General features: G+C 42.0%; 1 long non-coding RNA gene across 1 annotated transcript in view; it reads left to right on the top strand.

Annotated features, from left to right (window-relative positions):
* Nucleotides 1–10430: 10430 nt before the first annotated feature.
* LOC133065904 (uncharacterized) overlaps nucleotides 10431–24763 on the top strand; it is a 53104-nt gene continuing 38771 nt past the window's right edge. Inside the window, exon 1 of the long non-coding RNA XR_009695027.1 lies at nucleotides 10431–10459. This is a non-coding gene — a long non-coding RNA (uncharacterized LOC133065904). The remainder of the gene's footprint in view (nucleotides 10460–24763) is intronic.

Here is a 24763-nt window from a genome sequence, read left to right as displayed (position 1 = left end):
AGTATATCACTAGGAACACATTCCTCTGGTGGCTCAGCTGGTAAAGAATCTGCCTGCAGTGCGAGAGACCAGAGTTCGACCCCTGGATTGGGAAGACCCCCTGGACAAGGGGATGGCAACCCACTCCAGTATTCTGACCTGGAGAATTCCATGGACAAAGGAGCCTGGTGGGCTACAGTCCATGGAGCTGCAAAGAGTCAGACACAACTGAGCGGTTAACAACATAACACAAAGGAACAGATTAAATTATACTATAAAATACGGATTCCACTAACATCAGTTTTTAGTATGCTTGTTCTAGAGAAATGTGTCTATGTGAGAACATTCAGTATTCTCTCCCTCCCATAGATGGGTGAGCTATTTCATGAGTAGACTCTGCTTAGCTCTATTATGGCATTTACCATATTGAAATGCAATTATCTATGTACTCCTCTTTCAAATTCTTTACTCTGAGAGACTTTGGAGGATTATTTATCCTGGAGCCTAATTTAATAATACTCCTCTTATATCTCAATATTACTGAGCTCCTACCAAGGTACAGTACTAGGTGTTATGTGAAAATGCAGAGATGAATAAAGAAGTACTTATCGTCTTCAGACACTGATATCTGTGCAGCGTGCAGACACAGACACATTAACTGTTACGTGAGGCATGATACAACATAACAGAAGCAAAAGTAAGAACTTGGCACTGGAGAAAAGTAGAAGCTGAAACATTTAGTTTGGACTGGGTTAATACAGTAGAGTTACAGCAGAGCTGAAATGTGGACTGAGACTTGAAGGAACAATGTTTTTTGGGCAGTCCAAGAGGCCAAAATTAACCAGGCTGATGAAGGAACAAGACTTTTTTAAGGTGATATATATGAAGTGGCACATGAAAATAGAAAAACTGAGAAGATGCAAAGTTATTTAACAAGCTATTGATAATCCCATGATAAAGGTATTGATAAGAAACTCATTAATCACATAAGGGGGAGGACATTATCATAATGGAAGGGGAGAGATCTCTAGGAAGTGTCAGAGGATGAGATGGCATCACTAACTCAAACTAACATTAGTTTGAGTAAACTCAGGGAGATAGTGAAGGACAGGGAAGCTTGGCATGCTGTCATCCAAGGGGTCGCAGAGTTGGACATGACTTAGCAAATGAAAAACTATATATATGTATACATATATATATATATATATATATTTATGCAATGAAATATCATTCAGCTATAAAAAGGAACAAAAATGGGTCATCTGTAGAGATATGGATTGACCTAGAGACTGCCATAAGGAGTGAAATATGCAGAAAGAGAAAAGCAAATATCATAGAATAATGTATGTATGTGGAATGTAGAAAAATGGTGCAGATCAACCTATCTTCAGGGCAGGAACAGAGATGCAGATGCAGAGGCTGGACATGTGGACGATGGTGCAGGCGGTGGGGTAAGATGGATTGTGAGGCTGACATGTATACCCTACTGTGTGTGAGGCCAGTGGGAACCGCTGCGTAGTGCAGGGTGCTCAGCTCAGGGCACTGTGGTGATCTAGGCGGGTGGGATGGAGATCCAAGAGGGTGGGGATACATGTAAAAGTTCAGTTCAGCTCAGTTCAGTCTCTCAGTCCTGTCTGACTCTCTGCGACCCCATGGACTGCAGCACGTCAGGCCTCCCTGTCCATCATCAACTTCCAGAGCTTACTCAAGCTCATATCTATTGAGTCGGTGATGCCATCCAACCATCTCATCCTCAGTCGCCCCCTTCTCCTTTCACCTACAATCTTTCCCAGCATCAGGGTCTTTTCCAATGAGTCAGTTCTTTGCATCAGGTGGCCAAAGTATTGAAGTTTCAGCTTCAGCATCAGTCCTTCCAAATGAGTATTCAGGCCTGATCTCCTTTAGGATGGACTGGTTGGATCTCCTTGTTGTCCAAGGGACTCTCAAGAGTCTTGTCCAACACCACAGTTCAAAAGCATCAATGCTTCGTGCTCAGCTTTCTTTATAGGCCAACTCTCACATCCATACATGACCACTGGAAAAACCATAGCCTTGACCAGATGGACCTTTGTTGGCAAAGTGATGTATACTCACAGGCTGATTCACTTTGTGGTGCAGCAGAAACACACACCATTGTAAACCAACTGTACCCTAATAAGTAAACTAGAGAGCCTTATGCATCATTAGTAGTAAGCTACCTTAGTTCTTTTAATAGCAGTCCTAGAAAAGAGAAAGCTATTGAAAATGACCAAAACTATTCACAGTTTTATTTGCAATATTATTACATTAAATGAGAAAATAGTGGAAAATTATGGCATGCTTTTGAACCAAACACATAAACCAACAATTTACAGATTTTAAATAAATTCTTTGTGAGGATTGAATTAGCGGTTGGCAACATCTCTATATAAAAGACTGAACTTTGTCACTTTGCCTTTCCATTAACCTCTACCACAGGGAGTCTGATGGAGTGTGGATTTGTTTCTGTTTTTCTGGACTTTGTGTGTGTGTTTGTGTGAACATATATTTTTATTTCTCTCAGGTAATTACCCAGTAGTGAAACAGGTTGGTTATGTGGTATGTGTATGTGTATATATATATATATATATATATATATATATATATATATATACCTCCCTGTAGCTCAAATAGTAAAGAATCTGCCTACGATGCAGGAGACCAGCATTTGATCCCTGGGTCTGGAAGATCCCCTGGAGAAGGCAGTGGCAAGCCACTCCAGCATTCTTGCCTGGAGAATCCCATGGACATAGAAGCCTGGCAGGCTACAGTCCATGGAGTCCCAAAGAGTTGGACACAACTGAGTGACTAACACACACACACACACACATATATATAATTTAATTTGTAAAAATATATATAATTTATTTTTAATTGGAGGATAATTGCTTTAGAATGCTGTGTTGCTTTCTGCCATACAACAATGTGAATCAGCTATAAGGATACATATGTCCCCTCTTTATTGAATCTTCTTCCCACTCTCCAACCCATCCCACCGCCCCTGGTTGTCAGAGGGCACAAGTTTGAACTTCCTGTGTTATCCAGAAACTTCCCACTAGATACCTACCTTGCATATATTAATGTATATCTGGGTCTTGTAGTGTTTTTATTCCTAGTTTGTAAAGAAATCTTCATAATGTCTCCATAGGGGCCCTATCAATTTACTTTCCCACTAACAGTGAAAGAAGTTTGCCTTTTTTCCACATCCTCTCCAACATTTATTTTTTGTAGATTTTTTTATGATGGCATTTCTGACTAGTGTAAGGTAATACCTCATTATACTTTTGATTTGCATTTCTCTAATAATGAGTGATATTGAGCATTTTTTCCCCTGTGTTTGCTGGCCAGCTGTATGTCTTTTTCAGAGAAATGTCTGTTTAAGTTTTCTGCCCATTTTTAGATTGGATTGTTTGTTTTTCTGATATTGAGCTTGCTGCATGAGCTGCTTATATGTTTTGGAGATTAATCCTTTGTCAGCTATTTCATTTCCAACTATTTTCTCCCATTCTGAGGATTGTCTTTTCATCTTGTTTATGATTTCCTTTGCTGTGCAAAGGCTTTTAAGTTAAATTAGTCCCATTTGTTTATGCTTATTTTTGTTTTCATTACTTTAGGAAGTGGCTCAAAGAGGATCTTGCTATGATTTATGTCGAAGAGTGTTCTGCCTATGTTTTCCTCTAAGAGTTGTATAAACTTTTGGTCTTACATTTAGGTCTTTAACGCATTTTGAGTTTATTTTTGTGTACGGTATTAGGAAGTGTTCCAATTTCATTTTTTTACATGTACGTACACTTGTCCAGCATTCCCAGCATGGCTTCTGGAAGAGGCTGTTGTTTCTCCATCAGCCTGTGTTTCTGTTTTTGTGTCAGGATCATGCTCTTTTGTTTATTCATTCTTTCTGACAAAGCAAGGGACTTTATTAGGAAGGGATGCCTGAGTGGAGAGCAGTAGGGTAAAGGAATCCAGGGGAACTGCTCGGCCACGTGGCTCACAGTCTTAGGTCTTATGGTGATAGTATTACTTTCCAGGATCTCTTTGGTCAATTATTCTGACTCCTTCCTGGTGTTTCCTGGTGGCACGCACATTGCTCAGCCAAGATGTATGCCAGAAAGAAGGATCCTGAGAGGTAGTCGGACATGTGAGTACCATATTGTCTTGATCACTGTAGCTGTAGAGTGCAGTCTAATGTCAGGAAAATTGATTCCTCCAGCTCCATTGTTCTTCCTCAGGATTGCTCTGGCTATTTGGAGTCTTTTATGTTTCCATAGACATTGTAAATTTTATTGTTCTAGTGCTGTGAGAAATGTCAATGTTAATTTGATAGAGTTTGCACTGAATCTGAATTACTTTGGTTAGTATAGTCATTTTCACAATATTTATTCTCCCAGTCTAAGAACATGGTATCTCTCTCCATCTGTTTGTGTCATCTCTGATTTTTTTCACCAGTGTCTTAATTTTCTGCATACAGATCTTTTGTCTCCTTGGTATATTCCTTGGTCTTTTATTTCATTTTATGTGTTGCAATAGTGAATGGAATTAATTCCTTAATTTTTCTTTCCGATTTATCATTGTTCGTATATAAGAATGCAAGGTATTTCTGTGTATTGATTTTGTATCCTGTGACTTTATTAAATTCATTGATAACCTCTAGTAATTTTCTGGTAGCATCTTTAGGACTTACTATGTATAGTACCATATCGTCTGTAAACAGTGAGAATTTTACTTCTTTTTTCATCTAGATTCCTTTTATTTCTTTTTCTTCTCTGATTGCCATGGCTAGGACTTCCAAAGCTATATTGAAAAATAATGGTGACAGTGGGCATTCTCGACTTGTTCCTGATCTTAGAGAAAATTCTTTCAGCTTTTCACCATTGAGAATAATATTTTCTGTGGGTTTCTCACATATGGCCTTTATTAGGTTGACATAGGTTCTGTCTATGCCTATTTTCTGAAGAAGTGTTATCACAAATGGGTGCTGAATATTGTAAAAAGCTTCTTCTGCATCTATTGAGAATATCATATGATTTTTATCTTTCAATTTGTTAATATGATATGTAACATTGGTTGATTTGCATATATTGAAGTATTTGTAGGATTAAACTCTAATTAATCATGGTGCATGATGTTTTTAATGTGTTGTTGGATTCTGTTTGCTGGAATTTTGTTCAGAAATTTTTCATCTATGTTTACCTTTGATATTGACCTGTAATTTTCCTTTTTTGTGATGTCTTTTCCAGTTTTGGCATCAGGGTAATGGTGGCCTTCTAGAATGAGTTCATTAGTGTCCCTTCCTCAGCAATTTTTTGGGAAGAATTTAAGGAGCAACAGCATTAACTCTTCTCTAAACATTTGATAGAATTCACCTGTGAAGCCATGTAGCCCTGGGTTTTGTTTTTGGGAGATTTCTTTTTTTATCACAATTTTGATTTACATGCTTGAGAGTGATCTGTTTGTATTTCTGTTTATTCCTTGTTCAGTCTTAGAGGTTGTAATTTTCTAAGAATTTGTCCATTTTTTCCTAGGTTGTACATTTTATTGGCATATAGTTGCTCGTGGTAGTCTCTTATGATCCTTTGTATTTCTGCATTGTCTGTTGCAATCTCTCATTTTTCATTTCTAATTTTGTTCATTTGAGTCTTCCTTCTTTTTATCTTGATGAGTCTGTCTAATGGTTTATGAATTTTGTTTTTCTTCTCAAAGAACAAGTTTTTAGTTTTATTGATCTTTGGCATTTTTCTTTCATTTCTTTTTTATTTATTTCTTTTCTCATCTTATGATTTATTTACTCCTACTTACTTGCTGTGTTTTTTGTTTGTTTTTTGTTCTTTTCCCAGTTGCATTATGTCGTCTATTTGATATTTTTTCCTATTTCTTGAGATAGGATTGCATTGCTATATTCTTCCCTCTTAGAACTTCCCAATAGGTTTTTTGGGTCATCGTGTTTTCAGTGTCATTTGTCTAAAGGTATTTAAGAAATCTTTTTAGTAACCTATTGGCTATTAAGAAGTATATTGTTTAAATCTCCATGTGTTTGTGCTTTTTTACAGTTTCTTTCCTATTATTAATATCAACTGTTATAGCATTGTGGTCAGAGAAGATACCTGTTACAATTTCAATTTTCTTAGATTTAGTAAAGCTTGATTTGTGACCCAAGATGTGACCTATCCTGAGAATGTTCCATGTGCACTTGAAGAGAAAGTGTATTCCAGTGCATTGGCTGGAATGCTCTGAAGATATCCATTAGGTTCATCTGATCTAATGTGTAATTTGAAGCTTGTGTTTCCTTATTAATTTTCTGCCCGGAAGACCTGTCAATTGGTGGGAAAGTCCCCTACTATTATTGTGTTGCTCTTGATTTCCCTTTTATGTCTGTTAATGTTTGCCTTATGTGTTGAGGTGCTCCTATGTTGGGTGCATGACTATTTACAATGTTCTGTTTTCTTCTTGGATTGATAGCTTGATTATTATGTATCATCCTTCTTTACCTCTTGTAATGTTTTTTATTTTAAGGTCTAGTTGTCTGATATGTGAATTGCTTATAAAGTCTATTTGTCTGATATGCAAATTGCTACCCTGGGTTTCTTTTGATTTCCATTTGCCTGAAATACAATTTTCTATCCTCTCACTTTCAATCTGTATGTGCCCCTAGGTCTGAAGTGGGTCTCTTTTAGAGAGCATATATAAGGGTCTTATTTCTGTATCCATTCAGCTAGTCTATGTCTTTTGGTTGAAGCATTTAACCCATTTACACTTAAAGTACTTATTGGTGTATATGTTTCTTTGGGCATTTCCTTAATTGTCCTGAGTTTATTTTTGTAGGTCTTTTCCTTCTCTTGGGTTTCCTGCCGTTAGAAGTCCCTTTAGCATTTGTTGTATAGCTGATTTGGTGGTGCTGAATTGACTTTTGCTTGTCTGTAAAGCTTTAGGTTTCCGCCTCAAATCTGAATGTGATCCTTGCTGGGTAGAGTAATCTTGATTGTAAGTTTTCTCCTTTCATAACTTTAGGTATATCTTGCCACTCCCTTTTGGCCTGCAGAGTTTCTGCTGAGAGATCAGCTATTAACCTTATATAGTTTCTCTTTATTTTACCTGTTGCTTTTCCCCTTCTTGCTTTTACTATTGTTTTCTTTGGGTGTAATTTTTGTTAGCTTGATTAATAAGTGTCTCGATGTGTTTCTCCCTGAGTTTGTCTTATATGAAACTCTCTGTGCTTCTTAAACTTGTTTGGCCATTTCCTTTCCCATGTTAGAGAAGTTTTCAACTATAATTGCTACAGAATTTTTTCTCAGGCCCTTTCTCTCTTCTTCCTCTTTTGTTGTTCAGTCACTAAATTGTATCCAACTCTTTGTGACCCCATGGACTTCTGCACGCCAGGATTCCCTGTCCTCCTGTTTTGTGTGGATCTGTATATTCCTTCCCAGTGGTCAGGGACTCCTGCCAGTCCTCAGCTGGTGCTCTGTGGGATCCCCACCTGCAGATGTATTCCTGATGCATTGTGGAGAGAGATGTACTCCACATCCACCTAGTCCTCTGCCATCTTGTCACCTTCCCTGGGCTTTTGTCTACTACTCCTTAAATGATGTATTCTTGCTGAGAGATTTCATCACAGGGATGTTGTAGAGCAAGACTGTGAGGACTTAGCAATCAGGAGGAAGATGAGCATACGAAAGGACCCATACACTCTGTCTCCTGTTCTCTTCAAGGGCATATGGGTCAGTACATACTTATTCACAGTATGTTTTGCTGCCAACATTGGGCTGCTGTTTGGTGTTGTGTGTACTGTAGCTATCATGATTGGTCGCTTCCCAAGGTAAGATATTATTTAAATGCTGTTTATTCTGACACAGCAGCAAAATAAATGGTGTTGGCAGTTACTTTTATTTCTGTGGAATAGATGGTATTATAATCTCATGCTTTTAGATTTAAAGCTAGAAACAAAAGTTTTTATCTACATGTGATATATAACAATGTTAGTCTTAATGGAGAAGAAATGGCCTTAATGGAGGAGAAATATTTTGTTATAGCTATAAAATAGAATATATAAAAACTATTAAAGTGAATTAATTAGCCTCATAGCCATATACTGCATTATAGAGTTACTTTTTTTTTTTAATTAAGGGAATGGATATAGTCTCTAATGAGATTAATCTATGAGATTACAATATAGCAGTGTAATCATTTGAAAAGTTAAATAGCCTCAATACATTTAATTTTTCTGAAGTTGTATTAATTTAGTTACTTTTTCCAGATAACTTATTAAAAAGTGCATTGTTTTTGTTTTTTACTAAACATCTGTAAAGCATTCCATATTTTGACTATTTTTTTGTTTGCTCAGTGTTCACCATCTGATAAAGCTTCTACTCATATCTTATCCTTCTTTTGAAATTCTTTGTGAAATAATGTAATCTGAAAAATTAAGTTTTATCTCTATAGATTCAATTGTTATAGAGTCTATCAGTGCAGTTCAGTTGCTGAGTGATGTCTCATTCTTTGTGGCCCCATGGACTGCAGCACGCCAGGCTTCCCTGTCCATCACCATCTCCCGGAGCTTGCTCAAACTCATGTCCACTGAGTCAGTGATGACATCCAATCATCTCATCCTCTATCATCCCCTTCTTCTCTTCCTTCAATCTTTCCCAGCATCAGGGTCTTTTCCAATGAGTCAGTTCTTTGCATCAGGTGGCCAAAGTATTGGAGTTTCAGCTCCAGCATCAGTCCTTCCAATGAATATTCAGCGTTGATTTCCTTTAGGATGAACTGGCTGGATCTCCTTGCAGTCCAAGGGACTCTCAAGAGTTTTTCCAACATCACAGTTCAAAAGCATCAATTCTTCAGCGTTCAGCTTTCTTTATGGTCCAACTCTCACATCTACACATGACTACTGAAAAACCATAGCTTTGACTAGATGGACCTTTGTTAGCAAAGTAATGTCTCTGCTTTTTAATATGCTGTCTAGGTTGGTCATAGCTTTTCTTCCAAGGAGTAAGCATCTTTTAATTTCATGGCTGCAGTCACCATCTGCAGTGATTCTGGAGCCCATGAAAAGAAAGTCTGTCATGGTTTCCATTGTTTTCCCATCTATTTGCCATGGAGTGATGGGACCATGATCTTAGTTTTTTGAATGTTGAGGTTTTTTTTTTGAATATTGAGTTTTAAGCCAATTTTTTCACCCTCCTCTTTCACTTTCATCAAGAGGCTCTTTAGTTTTTCTTCACTTTCTGTTATAAGGGTGGTGTCATCTGCATATCCGAGGTTATTGATATTTCTTCCAGCAATCTTGATTCCAGCTTTTGCTTCATCCAGCCCGGCATTTCGCATGACGTAGTCTGCATATAAGTTAAAAAGGCAGGATGACAATATGCAGCCTTGGTGTACTTCTTTCCCAGTTTGGAGCCAGTCCGTTTTTCCATGTCCAGTTCTGACTGTTGCTTCTTGACTTGCATACAAGACGGTCGGGTCATGGTGGAGAGTTCTGACAGAATGTGGTCCACTGGAGAAGAGAATGGCAAACCACTTCCATACTCTGGCCTTGAGAACCCCATGAACAGTATGAAAAAGCAAAAAGATATGACAGTGAAAGATGAACTCCCCAGGTCAGTAGGTGCCTAATATTCTACTGGAGAAGAGTGGGGAAATAACGCCAAAAAGAATGAAGAGATGAAGCCAGAGTGAAAACAATGCCCAGTTGTGGATGTGACTGGTGATGGAAGCAAAGTCTGATGCTGTAAAGAGCAACATTGCATAGGTACCTGGAATGTTAGATCCATGAATCAAGGTAAAATGAAAGTGGTCAAACAGGAGATGGCAAGAGTGAACATTGAGATTTTAGGAATCAGTGAACTATAATGGACTGAAATGGGTGAATTTAATTCAGATGACCATTATATCCACTACTGTGGGCAAGAATCCCTTAGAAAAAATGGAGTAGCCCTCATAGTCAACAAAAAAGTCTGAAATGCAGTACTTGGGTGCAGTCTCAAAAATTACAGAATGTTCTCTGTTTCCAAGGCAAACCATTTTTGACTGATGCACTTACATGTGTGTTATACTTCAACGAAACTGAAAAATTAAATCTGTTGTGTGTCAAACGGGGAGGATATGGGGAAAGCCAGATTCTAATTAACATCTTCCTTTGCTCAGCATGGTATATTAAATTTAAGAGGGAAGAGTTCATTGACTTAAAAGGGAGTTGAAGTTAAAAAAAATTAACTATGAATCTTCTCTATATACGTAGGAAAATTCCTTTTCTATCTTTGAGTTTTGATGTGGAAGATATGGTGAAATGTAAGAACATTGGCTTTGTGGGGAAACCTGATAGATGGACTTATGTTTTAATAACATGCGTGCCCTTTCTTCCTCTCTAGCCAGATGGATGGAAGAAGACTGACCTTCTGCCAGCATGCATCTGTCCCTTTGGGTCACCTGTGGATGGTACTTAGTGTTCAAGATACACCTGAGCTTTGTGAGTTCACACTGTAAGTAACACATTGCTGCTTGTGTGTTAGTCTTATCTCCTCAGTTAGACTGTGAACATCATGTAAACCAAGACCTGGCATTTCTTATTTCTGTGCAATCTCCACCATAATAAGGAGAGAATGGACCACAGAGGCTCAGTAAGCATGTTCCATTGTATTCGGTTGGCCAAAAAGTTCGTTTGGGTTTTCCTAATATCATACAGAAAAACCTGAATGAGCTTTTTGGCCAACCCAATAGAATGTCAGATCACTGAGTTTGTGAAATCTGAGGTCTAAGGAGGTAAGTCATTTGCCCAAAGTCACTTGGCATCGTTGTCTTCTAAGTTCCATCCTTGTCCAGCCAAGATCCCTGCACAGCCTTGGTGAGGAGAAACAAACCACGCGCCTTCTGTTCTGTTCCCTTGGTCCTTCCTTACTTCTTAGTGCAGAGATGCAGAAATACAGTAACTCAAGTTTGTGAATTCTGATTGTTCTGCTTGCTGATTCACAGAGCAAATAACTGCCTAAATATGAGGCTCCTTGGCTTTGGGAAGGAGGAACAATCTGCATAGTCTTAAAAAAGTCGAAGACAGTAAGTGACCTGGCTCAATTCAGTGTTCAGATCTGCAAAATGAGAACGTATCAAGCTTTTGTGCACCTTCTGTGCCTTTTCATTTAACTCCAGGGGTGATGATGAAATTCAAATCCTTATAAATCCCGAAAGGTGTTGAAATCTAATCTCAGTCTTTTGAAAAATTGCTTATTGTTTGCTAAGGGTCACTTGAGTTCTTTTCAACAAGAATGCTTCATCCAAGTAAGGATTATTAACATTGGTTTTCCAAAGTATAAAAATAAGGTAATTAGATAAGAAACAACCTGACTTTTGAGGCTCTATTCTATAGATTCATTAGGGATCTAATCTATAGATTCATTAACTTAAATAATTACTAGCATCTCTTATAGACACAAACAATTAATAAGCACAGACAACACGTTAATAAGCACTATCCAGAAGTGTCACATGTGTGTGTGTGTACCTCTACTTGGGGGGAGGTGAGAGTGAGGGATGAGGGGAGAGGGAAGGAGGAAGGGGAGGAGAGAGAATATGAATGTGAATGATTGTGTCTTTTACTGAGCACTTATTACATGTCAGGCACCATACTAAGCATTTTAAATTCCTTATTTTCTTTAACCTTCATACTTATTCCAAAAGTATTATCTTTACTTTATATTTAAGGTGTAGCTGATTGCTTTTTCCAAATACCACCACTGCAACCTCTCCCATTCCACATGTTCTTCTTACAATGTGACTTTTGACCCTTGTCCTACTGAAAGGTAGGACAAAGGAACATATGTTCCTTCCTTTCTGATCTGGCTGGGCTGGTGACTCTGGCAGAAGTCTCGGGGTAGGTCATGAGATGTGTTACAGCTTTTGCCTGCTTCCTCTTGGTTGCTTGCTCTTGGGACCTGGCCATCATGCTGTGAGGAACCCCAGCAGAGCTTGCAGAGGGAATGTGTAGGTAGGTGGTCAGAGCAGCAGCCTCCATTGCCAGCCATGTGAGTGAGTGAGCCTGCAGGTAATTCCACCCCCCACTGCCAAGTGATCCACAGCCTTGTAGCTTCTCTATCCGAGGTCTCAGGCATCTGTAAGCAAGAACCAGCCATCCCACTGTGCCTGTATCCAAGTTTCCTGACCCAGGGAATCTACGAGCAGAATAAAAAAGCTGCTGTTTTGTGCCACAAATCCAGGCTTGTTATACAGTAACAGAGGCTCGGAGTTGCAAAGCTAGTTGCCCAGGATCACACAGCAAATTAGAGTAAGAAGCAGAGTTAAGCATAGGTCTCACTCCAGAGCTCATGAGGTTCTTAATTACTCTCTTGAAAAAGCCTCACATAGTTGCAAGTCCTGCAAAACCAGTGTCTGTACACACTCTGGGATACAGAGGAAACCATCATAATGCTGACTGCTAAGGAACAAAACCAGGTACCCGGGAGATCAGGAGGGGACTGGTGGGCAGTGTGGTCCAGCAGGAAGAATCACTGCCCCGGTGATGAGTTTTGCCAGGGAAGCAGGCAGGAGCTCAGATGCAGTTCCTGAGGCTTGAGCCATGGAGTAGCCCTGGGATGGAGTGATGCTGCCAGCGTGCTCGAGTCGTAACTGCACCTGGCAGCCTTCCCTCTCTCCGTGGGAACAGCCTCCAGACGTCCCTCTGGCCAGTGCTGGGCCAGGAGCACATAAAGAACTGCATGTCAGCAAGCGCTGGAAGCTCTTAGCAGAGAGTAAATGATTAGTGGGAGGCCAGGGACAAAGCTGAAAAAAGGAAAGTGGTAACACAACAGAAGGGAAAGAAAATTAAAAATGTTTGAACTCCTGGTGTATGCCAGGTATTAGGCAACATGCTTTAGCTTCTCTTTGTTCATGTACTCTTATAAGATCCCATGATATTTGTATTAGTGGCCTCTTTTTAAAATTAAAAAAATTTTAATTGAAGTATAGTTTACTTACAATGTGTTAATTACTGTGGTATAGCAAAGTGATTCAGTTATACATACATATATGCATATATACGTATATATATACACACACATATATATACACAATATTTTTGTTATATTCTTTCCCATTAAGGTTTATCACAGGATACTGAACATCGTTCTCTGTGCTATACAGTAGGACCTTGTTGTTTATCCATCTCTGTTCAAAGTTTACATCTGCTAATCCCAACTTCTCACTCCATCCCTTTCCCAACTGCTCCCCATGGCAACCACAAGTCTGTTCTCTATGTCCGTAATTCTGTTTCATAGATAGACTCATTTGTATGATATTTTAGATTCCACATGTAAGTGACATCATATGCTATTTTTCTTTCTCTTTTTAACTTACTTCACTTAGTATGATAATCTCTAGTTGCATTTATGTTGCTGCAAGTGGCACTATTTCATTCCTTTTTATGGTTGGGTAATATTCCATTATATGTATGTACCACATCTTTATTTAATGGCCTCTTTTTTTAAAGAGGAAACAGACTTGGCAGTTAAGTTACTGGCTCAAGCCTTACTAGCTAAGAACTGATGAACTAAGATCATGGCTCAGTATAAAGTGTCTGTGTGCAAAGCAGGAGATGTGTGTTCCATCCCTGGGTTGAGAAGATCCCCTGGAGAAGGAAATGGCAACCCACTCTAGTATTCTTGCCTGGTAAATCCCATGGACAGAGAAGCCTGAGGGGCTACAGTCCATGGGGTCACAAAAGAGTTGGATGTGACTTAGCGACTAAACAACAACACCAAAGATCAAAACCCAGGTCTGAGTAATTAACAGGATACTTGGTCTTGAAACACAGTCCTACTCTGCTTTGCTTGGGCTCTCCTGCCACAAACCACGTCTTAGCCGAAGCTCCTTCTAGAAGTTCACCTTCATCCCTTGGGACCAGTCCAAGTCCCTCTTTTTCTTCAAAGCTAACCCAGACTATTTTGGGTCTCAGTGATTTTCTTTTCTATCTGTTGACTATAAATCCTGCACTTGGGAATTATTCAGATGAACATTTTGCTTTATTATCCATCTTTTTTCCTTGTGTATCTTGATTTTTGCAAAGTCCGAAGTCTGTACTCTGGTTTCTTTCTTTTTCACACTGGCCATAATGCCTACCACTGTGCCTAAGGCAAAGTTTATATCCTAATGGTCCTCAACGAAAACATTTGATTGATGAATCCTCATTTGAATCTGTAGGAAAACATACCTACAGTAACCAGAAACAAAGCAAGATAAACTCCCTCTTCATTCTCTCTCCCCATTCTCAGAATGGGTACTGCCACAGAGAACAGGGCATGAAAGAGGGGAGATGGATACCAGCTGAGTACCCAGCCAGACTTGCACAGAAGGGAAGGCATCTTTCTGCCTGACAGCCCCTTCTGTCTGCTGCTCGGGAGATGAATTACCTGGCAGCAGCAGTGGCAGGGATTTCTTAAGAGCCAAGGTCCTCTGATTCAGAAATTAGACCCTCGCTGACATGGTTTCGTCCACAGTGGACCAAGACTTAACACCAATCAGTAAAGGTGCTCCATGGGGAGTAGGGAGTTACTTCCTGCAGCAACCGAAGAACTGGCCCAGCACTGCCCACTTTAGACTTTCTGTTTCTTGGGTGACACTCTATTGGCTATACAATAGCTTATCAGGCCCCCAAAGTCATGGTATTGAATGCGTCATTAAATCTTGTGAGCTCTGAACCCTTGGCTAATGAGTCCCTAGCGATGAGCGTGATTGAAAGGTCCCCCGGCTCAACACATGCCCGCTTCAGTGCCTCTGCTCACAGTGATTCCCCCACCAGAGACTTCCGTCTTCATTTCTCTCTGCTTTTGTGGAAAATCTTAGCTCATTTTCAAGGCACAGTCCAGCGCTTCCCAGAGGCTGTTTGTACTACAACCCACACTAATGTTTCATTTCTCAGAAGAAAATCTAGCATGAGCTCTGCATACCACAGAGTTTAGTCCTCAGAGACACATTCCCCTAGTTCCCCGTGTTCCAAAGAGGCAGCAGGATGCAGTGAAAAGAGCCTACAATTTTGGATCAGTGGGACCAAAACCCATTATTCCCCTGCTATGCAGTCCTGAAGATCTTTTCAGAGTAGCACAGGCATCCTTGTTCATCCACCCTAATAGCTGCATTGTCTGCCCCTGGATGATGAACCATCACTGTCTTCGGCTGATGGGCAGCAGGCTACTTCCAGCTTTTTAAAACAACAGTGAGAGGAGATTGATTCAAGATGGTGGATCAGAAGGGTGTGTGCTCACCTTCTGTGAGAGCACCAAAATTGCAACTAGCCGCTGAGCAACCGTCGACAGGACACTGGAACCCACTCGAGCAATGAAAATTCTTATACATACCTCTTGTCACATGTGCACAACTGTTTCTAGAGGATAATGTGTCGACTCCAGATGGACCATAATTTTAAGGCCATTTGTAATCCTTTTTGCCTTGTCCTTCCTCCATGCAAGTCTAAAATACCACAGGGAAAAACATGCCCTCTCCAGCGTTTGGCTCTGACTCTGGCATCCACCCTATGCCCACAGTCACCTCCCAGCTGAAACCAAGAGACTGGCTCCTCCAAAGTGGCACGAGTTTCATCTTTGCTCTTGTCTGTTCCACCATCTCCCTCACCAGCTGGCCGGGCTGCACACGCTCTGGGTGGGGCGGAGTGCACTCCCAGGGGGCCCCCTCTTCTTCCCCAGGAGGTGACTTTTAAGGAAAAAGATACTGTAAGGAATATTAATGGAAAAACTCAAAGCCAGAAAAGTCTGTATATATATTTTTAAAGCTAGAGAACCCCACAGAAGAAAAAGGATGTTTTTTATTTCCATGAAATCTGACAATCCATAGGGAGCCCTGAGGGACCATCAAAAGATTTCTGATCTTGGAAGACAATGGTATCTCAAAAATAAATCACGAGTCTTTGAATCCAAAAGACACAGGTTATAATCCCAGCTCTGCTAGAAAACCATGAATAAGGGAGTTAATTGTTGTCTGCCTCAGTTTTCTCATCTATAAAATGGGGTTGATATCCCTGAACAGTGGTTGTCATGATAATTAGAGGCAACATCACATGACACTTAAGAGAGTGCCTGATACATAGTAGACAGGGAACTTTGTTTTCTGGATTGGTCTATTTCATTTCCTTTTCTCCCATTCTTCCTGCTTTTCCTCACATCTATTGAGATCCCAGGACTGACTTTCCCCATATTACACAGGTTAGTGACCACCAGAAATTCTCTCTTGAGTTGCTTTCTCTCCATTAAGTGAAAAATGTGACATGGTCCTTAGAAGGCTACTTGTGAAAGTGCCTATATCCATTCAACAAGCACGTGTTGAGTATTAAGAATGCCTAACCCCTGTGTCAGGTTCTGGATGAGTGGCAAGGATAGGTTTTCCGGTTTGTGTTTTGATAAGGAACAGAATTGGGCAACAGTAGCTCAGGATTGAAGATAGACGATGCCCCCAGAGAGGTTCAGATGACAATTTGGCAATAGCAGCAACTATGTCAATAGCATTTACTGTGTTCATCACCTCTGTGCAAAGGAAGAGCTTTCCACACATGATGTCATTTAATACTCAGAGAATACCCTTGAAGTCAGTGTTCTTACTATCTCCACCTTCCAGAAGAAGGAACTGAGGCACAGAGAAGTTATTTTCCTACGCTGACATGGCCAGTAAGTGGCAGAGCTAGGATTCAGCTGGAAGTGGGCCAGTTCCAGAGATCAAGTTCTGTTCCTGCAATGCATAGCTTCCCGGGAGAACTGGGGTTAGGAGGGCACCAATGGGACGTCAGTATTTGCAAGAGAGAGGGTCATTGAGCAAGAAGGATGATAGAAGCTGCTCCAAATAGAGGGAATGGCAAGACTATAAAGGCAGCTCGGAGCTGAGGGAACAGATTGATGCACAACCTGGCCTGGCTAGAGCCTTGTCTGGACCTGGGAATCAAAGGGACACCAGTCTGAGATGGGGGCTGGAGACATGCCAGGTACCATCCTTCTCCCATTTTGAAGAGGGGAAAGTGAGAGGGGTGGGAAGTGACTCACCCAGTGGGCTAGTAGACTGAGCTTTTTTCTAAGATCTTTTATCACCTCCTCCAATCCTGTGGGCACACCTCCTGTGACACAGCTGCTCCTGATTACCCCCTTGGAAAGGGCTCCATTCTGCTCCCAGCAGCTACTGTGTCTCCTCATTTTAAGGTCCTCTTTCCTAAGCCACCAGATTCACATGGTGACTGTCATCACGTAGATCTCTTGTTTCTGTGCTAGAGGAACGCGCTATTTTCTGCTAGCAACCTTGGGCTTCATTCACCTATGATCTTGCTTGAACACACTTGGGTAGAAGCATTCATTTGCCACAGGTGGATGGTGGTCCTTAAGTCATACTCAAACCATGGGGGTCCCCACAGGACTCTGAGCACACATTCTCCATCAATTCAATTAATGATGCTTTCATTGTTCTCTTTTTAGAACTCAGGACTTCTTTCCAGGTGAACGATTGGGTCTCTGGATCTCAGGGTGCTGTATTTCCGGAGGGGAATTAAAAAGAAACAGGGGTTCTCTCCAGGAAAATGTAGATCTCAGGAAGAGATAGGCAAGTCTTTCTGCATATAGAGCTGTGAGGACTTTGTTTTAATGTAGTCCCATTCACAGCCTGGATTTTCCAAGGTACGTGACAAGAAAGAAAAACACAGCAATCAGATTTTTATCCTTGGAACCAAAAATGAGGGCTGAGAGAGAGGAGAATTCCTTTTAAAAAATCTATGAATATGATATTCTGAGTGTGTCTAAATGCATTAAAGGTACAGTGGTGTTTTATACTCCCCATCATTCTTCCAGGGGTGGCCAACTGCTGGCCCATAAGCTGAATCCAGGTGAACTTTGGCTTCATCTGCAGAGCTCTGCTGGAAGTGACTGTCCAGGGCTGAGTGGGAGTGGTCCACTTTTAGCTGATGCAGGCTTGCCCAGGTCAACACAACCCCCAGCTGACCCCTGTTTTTGTGTTATTGAAAGTGTTAGTCAGTCATGTCCAACTCTTGGCGATCCCATGAACTGTAGCCCACCAGGCTCCTTCATCCATGGAATTCTCCAGGCAAGAATACTGGAGTAGGTTCCCATTTCCTCCTCCAGGGGATCTTCCAGACCCAGGGATCTAACCTGGGTCTCCTGCACTGCACGCAGACTCTTTACTGTCTCAGCCACCAGGGAAGCTTATGCTAAATATCTCTTCTGAGTCCCTTCCCCTTCCCTGTAAGCCAGAATCTTCATCTATGGAATTGGGATGGGGGTGTGATTGCATTTTTTTTTTTTTTTTTTTACTGCCTGCCTCCTCTCACTGGAAGCTAAGCTCTAGGAGGATGGGGGTTTTGTCTGCTTTGTTTGGTGATGTCTCTTGTAGCAACCTGAACCATGTCTGAATGTAACAGGTGCTAAAGAAACATTTCAGGAGAGAAATTGTCCTAAACATCCTTTTCAGCTCGGGAAACACTTTCTGAGTGTTTTCCTATTGTGATTTTGGAGGAAAACAACAAAACCAAACACCTTTCTCCTTCAATTAAACTGTTCAAACCCTGGACATCCATGACAGTCTAGAGATTTGACTTGCCCATTGCTGATGGCCAGAACTGCTGGCTGAGGGGCAGAAAATGGTGCTTTTCATTTGCATGTCCAGCGAAGCTTTTACCCTCCTGTCACTGCCTTCATTTGAACACTTGTATGTGGCTTGTGCAGGCTCTGAAAGTTCTACTCCTGTGCTTCTCCACGGTCTGAGAAACTGATCACTGTCAGAGCTTGGCTCTGGGTCTCGCCACTGGGTAGCAGAGGGTTAAAGTTGGAAAGGAAGGAGGCATGGAGCTGGAGTCCCCAGTGATGGAGGATCACTGTCTCTGCCCAGATCACCCTGTCACAGCTGCAGCTCCTGTTACCCGGGGAGATGTACTCTGGTGAGTCCTATAGGAGCTCCTCCCAGGAGCCTGGCCTGTGGAGGGAGCAGGGTCCCTGCAAGGCCTCTGCCTTCAGTGGCCATGCCCAGGGTCTCACTCCTTTGGCAGATAACACATGCAGGGCAGGCAGATGCTGGGCTCAGCGATTGTGGCAGTTGACTAGCGTGATTTCTGGCTGAACCATGGACCTCACTTCTTACACTTCAAACTGACTTAACTAAACAACATCCTAGCTCAGTGGCTTTCCAATTTTAATGCCCACCTGCCCTGGGGGATGAGGAGGGCTTGTGAAATGTGTATTCCTCTCTCTAGATGCAGAATTTCCAGTTCCTCAGACTTAGGGTGGGGCCTGGAAATCCATGTTTTGACAGGCATCCCAGGTGATTGTGATGCAGGAGTCCCAGCAGAAACCCTCATACCTAGTCCTAAGAGCATCAAACACACATTTCTTGCATCATCGCTGTGCACACATCCTTCCTTACAGCACCGAGTCTGTGTCCTAAATGAGGCTTATGTTTTCTAAAGACGATTAGGATTGTGTGTGTGCTCAGTCATGTCTGACTGTTTGCAATCCCACGGACTGTGGCCCGCCAGGCTCCTCTGTCCATGGAATTTTCCAGGCAAGAGTACTGGAATGGGTTGCCATTTCCTACTCCAGGGGATCTTCCTGATCTAGGGATTGAACCCACATCTCCTACATTGACAGGCAGATTCTTTACCACTAGCACCGCCTGGGAAGATGAAATATTTTATAAATTCAGGCTGCTTCCATCAACTTCCTTGAATATTTGCCCCTTTCACCCCCGCAACACTTCAGTGACACGAGTATTGGCCAGAGGAAGGGGTTTGCATGACTGTCTCTGGGAGGGAAGTGGGGAGAACAAGAGGTGGAAGGGGGAGATTCCTCATCACCCCTGTGTGCACTATAGTCCTGGTTGCTGTGGATTTGTGTGTGAATGCGAAAGTCAGACTGTCATTGGTTATCAGTTTAGGCTCTGTTCATTGGCTACTCTGTTCCCATGGTGAATCAGTCTCAGGGCCCTCAGCAAGCACATTAACCAGGGTTGGGGGGAAGCAGAGTGGTAGTACAGGGTTCCTGGAGATCTCCAAAGTGCCACCACTCCCCTGCCTTAGAATTCTTCTTGCTGAGAGTGATTATCTTCCCTAGGTGAAGATAATTATCATGCATTCTGTCACATTCCAAGATCAGGAGTAAGAGTTCTGAAAGCTGGAATCATCATTTCCTATTTTCCTCTCTTCCGCTAGGAACTTCCACACCCTTCTCCTTTTTCTTACTAGGTCATCTGATCCCAGGAAAGTGGAAGCCAATGGGGAGGGGAGAGGGCCATGGGAATAAAGAGTTGAAAGGCTCACTCTCAGTCCATTTGCAGGCGGTGGAGCCTGGGAGGACACTGGAGGGTGGGCAGCAACAGGCCAGAGGTGTTGCCTTGGGGACCTTAGAGAAAATCCCTTCCCGCTTTGGGGCCTCAGTTTACTCCTGTGTAAATGGGGTAGATGAATTAGATCCTTCTCTTGATCAGAGCCAGACCTAAAGGTCCCTGGAAGTGTGGTGCCATGTTTTCCAAGTGCCCCCTTTCTCTTGGAGGCACCACTGACTCTTCCTCTCCTCCCCTTCAGATATCCAATCTATCAGCCAGTGCTGTCATTTCTAGTTTCAGAGTAGACCGCTAATCCATCTCCATGACCATCATAATTTCCATCACTGTAATTGCCCCTAGACAGCTGTGAGAGCCTGCTGCTCAGTCCCTCTGCTTCCCCTCTTGACTTTTTTCTTCTTTAATTCATTTTCCTCATAGCTCCCCAGAGTAGCATTATAGCATGTAAATCAATCCTTCTCTTACTTAAAACTCCCCGGGGCCTTCCTATGTATTTAGAGTAAAACTTTCAATCTATGCTATGGCCCCGAGTCTCTGTGAGATCTGGCCTCTGCCTGCTTCTCTAATGATACAGTTCTGTGTCAGCCTAGCTCTTCCTTACCTCTCTGCGCCTCGGAGAAGCTTTCTCAGGATACCCTAAGTAAGTCCCCTTTAATTCCACTTCCTCTATTATCTGTTGCCGCAGCAGTTTCATTTTATTCATAGTGCATCACAGTTTGTACATTCACAATTGTTTATTTAACATCTGTGTTACCTCACTGTACTTGCCAGCTCCCTGAAGCAATGACTCCCATACCCTCATACGCCATCATCAACATATCTTTATATCCTCAGCATCCTGTGCTGTACCTTACAGGCAATTAGTAATAACTGTTGAATAAATAAATGACACAAATAGGGGACACAAATGGGTGGAAAGTTATAGAAATGAAAGTTGTGGGAACTGAAGATAAATTTTGCCTGGGGTGATTTTTGTTCTTTCTTTCTTCATATATCCCTTCTGAAAATGTTCTTATCTATGAAAAAAGAAATCTAAAATATCTATTAAAAATAGGTATTTTGGGCACAAGACATAGGCCTGCAAATGCAATTCATGATGGCATTTCTATCTTACCATTAACCAGATTTAAAAAAATTATTTCTTGTGATCACAGCTCAACTGAGTTTTAACTTTCAAAGTTAAAATAGGCTACACAAAGACAATTTCTCATATAAATATTTTAAAGGGAGGAGGGAAGAATCTTGAAAGCCAATCAGTAGCATTTCCTGGTATACATCATTGAAAGTGCTAATGACAGATTATTTTGTCTGTTTGTGGAACTGGTGTAGAAAACTTCAGCTTGAGGGCATGGCAACCCACTCCAGTATTCTTGCCTGGAGAATCTTCATGAACAGAGGAGCCTGGCGGGCTACAGTCCAGGTCACGAAGAGTCTGAGGTCACAAAGAGTCTGAGGTCACAAAGAGTCGGACATGACTGAGCGACATAGTACAGCCCAGCATAGGCACCGTGGCCCATGCTGTTGGCTCACTCATCAACGTCCATTCTCACCCTCCCCATTTTAGAGGCTGAAAAACCTTATTCTTGTCTTTCCTACCTTCAGTGCTACTAGAAGTGATCACAGGCCACTGTTCTGACTAATGAGGTGGATAGGAGACGTCTGCTTAGGGTGGGAAGTATATTGCTCAGCTTTTGTTTTCCTGATCCAGAGAGGCAGAACGGGCTGCAGTACTTCCTCCCCGTCTTCCTGCTTGAACCTGGACACGGCACCTGGGAGCTGCCACCTTGTGCATAGGAGTAAACGCCGGGGCAGCCACACAATAGCAGATCCTCATTTCACTGAACCATGAGCTACTGTCTGCCTCCACTTTCCTTTTCATCTAAGAAAGATAGCTCTCCATCTGGTCACATTACTCTGGTCAGATGATTGAGCTACTTACAACTAACTGTATTTGGCCACATTTCATTGTTTTTTTGTTTTTTTTTTTAGTTGTTGTTAGTATACATTAATATAAATATTGAACAAATTAAGGGAAAAAAACCAAAGCTACTTGTGTATGTATGCAGATATATGCAATTTAGGTGGAATTTAGTCTCCCAAATTCTAAATTCTGAGAATTTATGATACACTGTTAATAAATAGCAAGAAAAATTAATTGAAGCTGATTTGAAAGGATGTTTGAGTATTAAAAAAAAACGTTAAAAATATAATACCTCCTACTGTAACCCAAGGGTGTCTAGTGCTATGTATATCAGAGGCTCTTAAAGCTCCATGGACTTTGATGTTGTTTGTGTCAAACATATAAACAAAAATAACAGAAGCTTCTAGTTGTCTGCTTGGCCCTGGCTTTCATCACTGTCTTAGCATCCTTGTGTTTTTGTCTGGTCCTATTGACAAGTATGTGCCTTTTTTTAAAAGCATATATTCCCATCAAATGTTGCGACGCACATTCTGACTCTTAGCAGGGTTTCTACAGGCTGCTAAGTGCTGGAGTTGGCCAAGCTAGGCCTGGTAAGCATGAGTCCATCTCACGTGGCTAAAACTCCTTATTCTGGCAGGTTGACTCCTCTCGCTGCCTGTCAGACCCTCAAAACCAAAATGACAAATCCTTCTGCCCAGTCCCTGTTAGGGGCGTCTCAGGCATCCAGGAGTGAGTCACTGCGCCTTTTTGTCTGTGGGTTTGCCCAGGAGAGAGAGGTCCTTTGGCTTTTCATTGTGAGCCATGGCATCCTTCCTTCTAGTGAAGTTTACAATACAGAAATTTGATAGAAGAACTGCAGTAGCTTCTCGTTTATTTTGTTTCCTATGTGTTGTCTAAATAGTGTGTTTCGAGTTCTACATGTTTCGGTCTTCATTTGTTGTCGGGTCATAGTTGTGGCAGCTGGGACCTTCGCTGAATTGTGCTGGAACTTTTATGGTGTACATGGACTCTAGTTGTGGCCCACGAGCTCAGCAGTTGGGGCGCCTTAGTTATTCCATGGCACGTGGGCTCTTAGTTCCCTGACCAGGGATGGAACCCACGTCCCCTGCATTGTAAGACAGATTCTTAACCACTAGACCACCAGAGAAGTCCCTGTATCAATCTCTTTTAAACCTCACAACAATACTAGAGGTTGTTTGCCATTTTACCAGTGAAAATACAGAATCACAGAGAAGAGTTGTTTTATTAACAGTGAGGAGGAAGGAGGCTGGGTACTTTCCTGTTGAGTCTCATCTTCACCTCAAGGTCAGTTCCTAAGATAGCCTCACAGAACCCTCAGGAGCCCTGGAAACACCATATGAAAACCCTCTTCTAGCCAGAAGTCACAAACTCACACGCCCTCTCAGGGGCCAGCTGAGCCACAGAGGAGTGAAGCGGCTCACTGGGGGCTGCGGTCCGTGGGGATGTCATGGATCAGCTCCGGAGGGCAGCTGTCACTCGGTTTTGGAGCGTCATTGGCAGATTGTGCAGGTTATAGAAGCATGCCTGGTAGCAGATTCAGTTTGTGGGTCACTAACTTGAGACTTCAGGAGGAACAGTGGGGTGTGTGAAAACACAGCCTGCGGTCAGACCACACGGGTGCCTCTAGGAGGTAAGATGCCCAGCCAAGAAGGGAATACAGGAGAGAAAATAAGCCCATGGGCCTTCTCAGACACCTGCATGTTTGGATGGCCCGTGACACTGAATCATTGCTTCCCACAGTTTATCTACTGGCCTGAGTTATTTTTAAGCAAGCCTTTCCCCTGCTGGGTTCTCTCTGCTCTTTACCATGTGTCTGCCAGCACTGGCCAGGCAGCCAGTCTCACACCTCTTCTCCCACACAACGCCCCCCTCCCCCGACTGTCTTCTTATTTAGAGAAAAACAAGATTATAATGGTGACTGATGAGATGATCTAAATTATACAGCAGGTGAAATGAGTCCTGCGGGAAGCTCCTTAGGAAAATTTTATTCCACTGCCACTTAGGAATATTGGCCCTCGCTGACACTCAAATGTGAGCCAGACAGGTGGTACCGACGCCTCCGGCACATGTGTATGAGGCCTTCGTATTTATGCAGTTATGCCCCCAGAAAGTGAGAGTGTGTGCAAATCTATTCATGCAGCCAAGTGCTAAGCCATGTCTCCCCGCATGCTTTAGAAGCTTGGTAATCGATAAGGGACTGCCTGATTAAAGAGCTCATAGATATTAAGCAACTGTAAAAGGAAGTACAGTCAGTGCTTATTTATCAGGTAAATTGGAGGGGATTTGTGACATGAACATTCCAGAATATAGCTGAAAGAACATTACACAGAGAGATGGAAAGGGGGACCAGTAACTATGGGAACTGATTTAGATGAAAGTGAAGTGTGTCCGACTCTTTGCAACCCCAGAGACTATACAGTCCATGGAATTCTCCAGGCCAGAATACTGGAGTGGGTAGCCTTTCCCTTCTCCAGGGTGATGGTCAAATTTCTTTTCCCCCCTTCTCCT

The sequence above is a fragment of the Dama dama genome, chromosome 12 (genome assembly GCF_033118175.1).
Source record: "Dama dama isolate Ldn47 chromosome 12, ASM3311817v1, whole genome shotgun sequence".
NCBI lineage: Eukaryota > Metazoa > Chordata > Mammalia > Artiodactyla > Cervidae > Dama > Dama dama.
The sequence above is the reverse complement of the archived record's forward strand: the minus strand, read 5'-3'. Positions and strand labels throughout refer to the sequence as shown.